Below are 6679 nucleotides of genomic sequence, written 5' to 3'. Positions count from 1 at the left end.
CTCGTTACGCGTGCGCCATGAAGGACCGGAGTCAGAAATGCTGGGTTTCACCCGCCGCCATGAGGCGCTCAGAGTTCGGCACGTCTCACGCTGCTTGTGCCTAGCTCATTAGTCCCTCTGGGGAAGCGGAAGTCGCGGGTGGAGGTTTTGGTTTCTGCTAGCTCGCACGTAACCAGGAAATGAGGGAGCTACCAGGATCTTGATCTTGGGCGGCAACGCAACCTTTAGAAGCTGCTACTGCGCTTGGTGCTGGACCCCCGCGGCCCCAGCCTCTAGCTCCTGAGGAAAGAAAGCTCTTTCTGAGTCATCGTGTTCAAAGCCGCCCCAGACTTGCCTCTGTCCCTCAGGCCCTGGACATTTAGGAAAGCTAGAGCGGGTGGTGGTGGAGGGGCGGTTAACGTGAGCCAAGGGGCTAGGTTTTCCCACAGGACTGCTTCACCCACACCCCAAAATGACACCATGCCCTTTCCGGGAGTGACGTAAAGTGAGCCTGCCATTGTAATGTGGCCCCTCATAGACAGGTCAGGTACAGTGCTGGACTTGTGGCCTGGGGAAATGGTGGTGCCAGCTCTTAGCCCTGAGCTCCCTGAGCCTGGAGCCCCGCACTCAGGCCATGGATGTTTATGACCACTGGGGCTCTTCCCCGTGGGCAGGGCTGACCGTACCTCAGAAAATTGTAGAAACAAGACATCCTGACTTCAAAGCCATAGCCATTGACTGTGTATTTTTATGTCTGGACAGTTCCCAAGCACTTTTTTTTTCTTCCCCAGGTTAAGCTAGCTAAAAGCTAAAGTTCCAACCATGTATTTATTTTCCCTGTTATCTTAATCTGTTCCCCTCTATGTGCTGGTACCTTTTGAGGGCAAGACTGAGTTTATTCTGTTTTTGGAGAACAAGCTCAGTGTCCTCTGAAGATAGATGGGTGGCCTTTTTGTTCTAATTTTGGTTACAGATTCTTGTTTATTTTGTAATAGCCATAAACTAATTTTGCAGTAATTTATATTACCAGATTTATGCAGTTGATCCAAGGTGTCGACTTAGAGAAAAATGTGCAGCATGAGAGGTGTGAGTTAAAGTTTATTCAGGGTTTTACTGAGGACTGTAGCCCCAGAGACAGCCTTCAGATAGCGCTGAGGAACTACGCCAAAGAGGTGGGAGTGGGGAAGCTAGTTTATATGTGATTTTTTTGATGTTAGGGAGTACCTACAGTCAACATGTATCTTGGTAAAAGATCTCTGCTAATTACAAAGAACAAATATTCCAAGTTAATGATTATAGTGCTTTTCTATGTATGAGAAGCAGAGTTCATTAAAATTCTTCAGGAAATGCATTTAACTAAGGGCCTGGTTGTCCAAAGCACAGAGCATCCCCTTTTCATCTTTTACTTCCTCTGTCTGAAGCACTGAGTGCACCTCCTGTTATCACCTTAGTCTCTTCATCTGAAGTATTCAGTGCCTTGCTGCCTAAAAGACTTGGTGAGCAAAATTCTCTTTTCTTTTGTTTGCAAAGGGGTAGTTTTAAACATCTTTGTTTATATGTGTACTTAAGCATACACACACACACACACACACACACACACTTATATTCAAACATGTATAGAATCATGCTTGTGTTCTTTTTTTAAATTTAAACTATTCACAGTACTTTTTGTGCTGTTTAAAGACTGTCAGAGATATATGAGAACACATGTCCATATTGCCAGTTTTCCTTTTCTCGTGTTTTTCATCTAGATAAGCACTATTTTTCAAAGCATATAATTAAGCTTCAAGTTTGCACGATGTTCATTTTCAAGAATTCCTAACTAATACAAGGTGTCATCAAAGAAGTTCTTAGAGTTCTAAAACATACATTTTGCAGTTAACATATGAAATGGAATATTTGTGTGATACATGCACCTCCACATTACATCCTTTTTCTTGAAAACAAGATTCTGTTCAGCATGCATTAAATCTGGTACTTATTGTTAACTTCCTGTGACATATTTAAATTTCACAAGGAAAGGGAATTTTGTGAGTAGTTTTTAAATCTTTTGTCCCTTTAATCACTGCATACTTGTCCATCGCTCATAATGTTTCCAGACAACTCTTTATGTCTCAGCTATGTCTCAGCTAAGTATCTGATTTACTCTGAGAAATGGGCCTAAAAGCTTTCTGAAAACTGAATAGAGCTGGTGGAGTACAGAAGTATACAGAATAAATACATTCGGAGAACAATATCGTTTTTCTTTTGTTTTTCTTTTTTGTTGTTTTTTTTTCTTTATTTTTAAATTTTTATTAGAGTATAGTTGATTCACAATATTGTGTTAGTCTCAGGTATACAGCAAAGTAAATCAGTTATACATATACAGATATCCACTCTTTGTTTCTTTTTCCACATGGGCTATTAAAGAGTATTGAGTAGAGTTCCCTGTTCTATGTAGTAGGTTCTTTATTATCTATTTTATATAGAGTAGTGTGTGTATACTACAAGCCCCATCTCCCAATTTATCCCTTCCTCACTTATCCCTTGGTAACCATAAGTCTGTTTTCTAAATCTGTTACTCTACTTCTGTTTTGTCAATTAAGTTCATTTATACCTTTGTGTGTGTGTGTGTGTGTGTGTGTGTGTGTGTGTGTGTGTGACTAGGGGACAGTATCTTACTGGCAAGGGACTGGAGATTTTACAGAACATATAGCAGGTGGGATCAATTTTCTAAAGTGGTAGATGGTCTAAGAAACATATGGAGTAGTCACTCTTCTAAGCATCGCCAATTCTACTTATGTGTAGTTTGCTGGTAGTTGTGTTTCCAGAAGGGTGTCATTTAGAGTGAGTTTAAAAAAAAAAAAAAGGTTGAATGATGACTAAGTGACCAAATGAGTGAAAGATGTGTGGACTAAGACTTGAAGGGTAAGAGTTTGCTAGGTCATCCAGAAGAGGAAGAGAATTTATAAGAAGTGTTAAATATCTTCCAGTGTTGAGAACTGTGTGTAATTCAGCCTGGTTGCAATATATGTTACACATATAGCAGTGATGTGAAAAAAAGATATACAAATGGGAAGTTATATTAAGTGACCACTAATGTCTATTCCAATATGTTATTGTGTTGAGATACATTGACATTAATTGGGCACTTATTATGCCCCATAGTTAATACAGATAGGAAAGGAAACTGATACTTAGGGAGATTTCTATAACTTATCTAAGATCATATCACTATTAAGGAGTGGAGCTGGAACTCAGGCAATTTGACTGCAGAGCCCACATTCTTATACCTATATTTTAAAGAATTGTGGTCATCTTTGGTAGTTCAAAGCTACTAAGACTGACTGCTTTAAAGCAAAATGAAGTCCTCAGAGAAGATTACTACAATCCATTGAAAAACACTCTTAACGATGACTTAATGTAGCCTTGTTTCTAGAACTGAATCTCCCACAGTGCTTAGTCCAATGCCTTCTATTCAAGGAGTTCCTTTTTAATAAATGAATGAATACGTGCCAGTTGGTGAAAATTATTAAAGTATTTGGTGGACAGGCTAATTAATTAGATTAGGCTAATTTCATCTATTTCCTGTTTGCCTTTATTGGCCAAAAAGATGACTAGAAAACATTCCCTAAATGCATAGCATTGAAAGGAGTAGTAATTGGGAATAGCTTCTAATCTCCATTTATCACTATTATGTAATATTTAATTACATTGTATACATTTAGCAATAATGCTATAGAGAACTTTAGCTCTAAAGCAAATGAAGAAATATAAAGTAAAACTAAAAATCTCAATAGTTTACTTGGTTTCACATGTATTATTTAGATCTCTTGAGAATTGTATAACCCCCAAACATATTCAAGTAATATTCCTCAGACATTTCTGAATATGATGTTTCAATTATTTATTGCCAGCTAGGTGCCCTGTTATTTACATTAATGTTGACCAGATTCCAGTGAGCCTTAAAAGTAACTAGATATTAATTATTAATAAACATGTGTGGCAGATATATTTCTATAGCTCATACACTGAAGATAATATATCACTGCAAATAAGAAAACTTTTCAAAGACAGAAGATGATAGTCAGAGATGGAATTTCAATAACTGTTTTTTGATTTTTAAGTTTTTTTTTAATCCACAGATTGAAAATAACTTGAACTAATCAATATAATTATGACCTTCATTGGCATAGGCAGTCAGGAAATCCATATATGATCCTAGTATGATTATAAATGGAGAAGGAACTGGCAGCACACTCCACTGTTCTTGCCTGGAAAATCACATGGACAGAGGAGCCTGGAGAGTTAAGAGTCCATGGGGTTGCAAAGAGTTGGACACCACTGAATGACTAGCACATGTAAAAGCAAAAGGATTTCCCACAAAGAAATTCTTCTTGTGCCTAGTTTATACTGTATAAATCCTTCCAGCCTTGCTTACTCAAACTTCTGGGAAAAGATGATAAATTATATAGTTATTCTAAACAACTACTGCTCCAGGATATTATGGCCCAAAGAATAGATACTGGGTTGGTGAGAAAGTTCGTTCAGGTTTTTCTGTAACATCTTATGGAAAAACCCAAATGGATTTTTTGGCCAACTCAATAGATAACTGATAAAGATAGTAAGGAAAGAAGTAAGGAAAAAGACAGCTCTTCTTTACAAAAGCATTCCAAACACATCATTTAGACATTCCTCACTCCAGAAAGTAGAGGTTAATCCCTACCTCACCCCATCCTCCTCTGAGTGTGGGCTCTGCATAATGACTTGCTTCCAAAAAGTAGAGTATGGGAAGTGAGGGGAAGTGACTTCACAGTGGGGGAACCTGTGAAACACTGCCCTGGCCAGGTGTTTGTTTATCATCAGTGATAAATCACGCACCCTTGATATGGTCTGCTGAAAAGATACTTCACCTCTGCATCTTCCCAAAAGTCCATAACCCAAGTCTAACCATGAGTAAAATATCAGGTAAACCCTGATTGGGAAACATTCTACAGGATATCTGGCCAGTACAAAACTGTCAAAGTTGTTAAAAACAAGGAAAACCTGAGAATCTGTCATAGACCAGAGGAGGCTAAGGAGACATGATGACTATGGGATCCTGGAACAGAAAGAGGAAATAACAGTAGTCCCCTGTTACCTGCATTTTCAGTTCCTGTGGTTTCAGGCCCATCATCATCTGGAAATAGTAAATGGAAAATTACATAAATAAGCAATTCATAAATTTTAAATTGCATGCTGCTCTGAGTAGTGCGATGAAATTGCACTCCATCCCTCCTGGGAGGTGAATCACCCCTTTTGTCCAGGTTAGTCACCTAGTAGCCACCTGGGTTATCAAATTTACTTGTGTTCTAATAACCCGTATTTACTTACTGATGGCCCCAAAGCACAAGAGTCGAGATATTGGCAATTCAGAGATAACAGAAACATGCTGTGAACATCATCGTATTTGGATTGTCTTAGTTGTTCTAAACGCTTCACCTAATTAACATTTAGTGAAAATATTATCAGGACTTGTACCTTGTAACTACTTCACCCTAAAGTTCTTTGGAAACTTCTGTATTTACTAGTACAACCATAGGTTTTTGGAATCATATAATCCAAGAAGTTTACAAATCTAGGAACAGATATTTTGAAATCCTCTAGTTCAAACTATTTATAATCCAAACTACAGATGAGAAAATTAACTCTTAAAAAAAATTAAAATCACAGATACTTTGGTGATTTTTTTCCTCTGGTATACTGATTTATCTCCCTTTCTGCACTTCATTCTCATTGTGTGTGTTAGTCATTCAGGCATGTCTGACTCTTTGCGACCCTGTAGACTGTAGCTCACCAGGCTCTTCTCTTCATGGAATTCTCCAGGCAAGCATAGTGGAGTGGGTTGCCATTCCCTTCTCATAAAGCAATTTATTGTCCAAAATAGTATCATAAAATTGTATGATTGTGGCTTTCCAGTCATTCTAAAGATCTATTGAGTTCACCACCAATCAGGAAGCTTTACCGGAAGCTTGTTCCTGATTGGTGAGAGCATGCTGTAACAGTGGAATTCCATGGAGTAAACAAAAAAGCGTAGCAACAACTGAGTTTGCAGTCTCACTATCCTCAGCCTAGACCAACCTGGACTCCTTCATCCCACATGAGGTGGCCTCTACATTTTATATGAAGGCTCTGATTTTCCGTTCAACTGTGATCCACCTTATAACATGGAAACCCAATACAGATGGAAAGATAAAACTGAACAACACAGTTGAAATAAAGTGTATTCCCAGGTAAAATAGACAGGTGCCTTTATTTAAAATGGATTAGTTTGATGAGCTTCAGTTAATGGGAAGATACCGGTGCACAAGAACTGTACCTATGAGCAGTGTCACCAATTCCTACTAGTGGCAGCAGCTGTGGTGGGTGACAGGATTTGCTAGAGCATGTGATTTCACAGCCAGAGAGGACTTGCAGATAGCTCTGATCATTGACTTCATGTGGTAGGAACAGACATGGACAAGGGCTGTGCTGCTCGTAGCTGTGAAAGGTCCTATTTTCTTAAGAAGGAATGCTCATATACCAGAGCTATTAGTTTGGTGCCCTATCCCTCAGTGATGCGGGGAGGATGCTCTTTCTGTCAAGTGGAAATGGAATCTCTTGGTGCATTTTCCTGGAGGAAGATATTTCTACCATATTATTATTTTATTCTCTTTTACAGAATACCCACTGTGGAGACAGG

Source organism: Ovis canadensis, chromosome 26, assembly GCF_042477335.2.
Source record: "Ovis canadensis isolate MfBH-ARS-UI-01 breed Bighorn chromosome 26, ARS-UI_OviCan_v2, whole genome shotgun sequence".
NCBI lineage: Eukaryota > Metazoa > Chordata > Mammalia > Artiodactyla > Bovidae > Ovis > Ovis canadensis.
Note: the sequence above shows the minus strand (reverse complement) of the source record.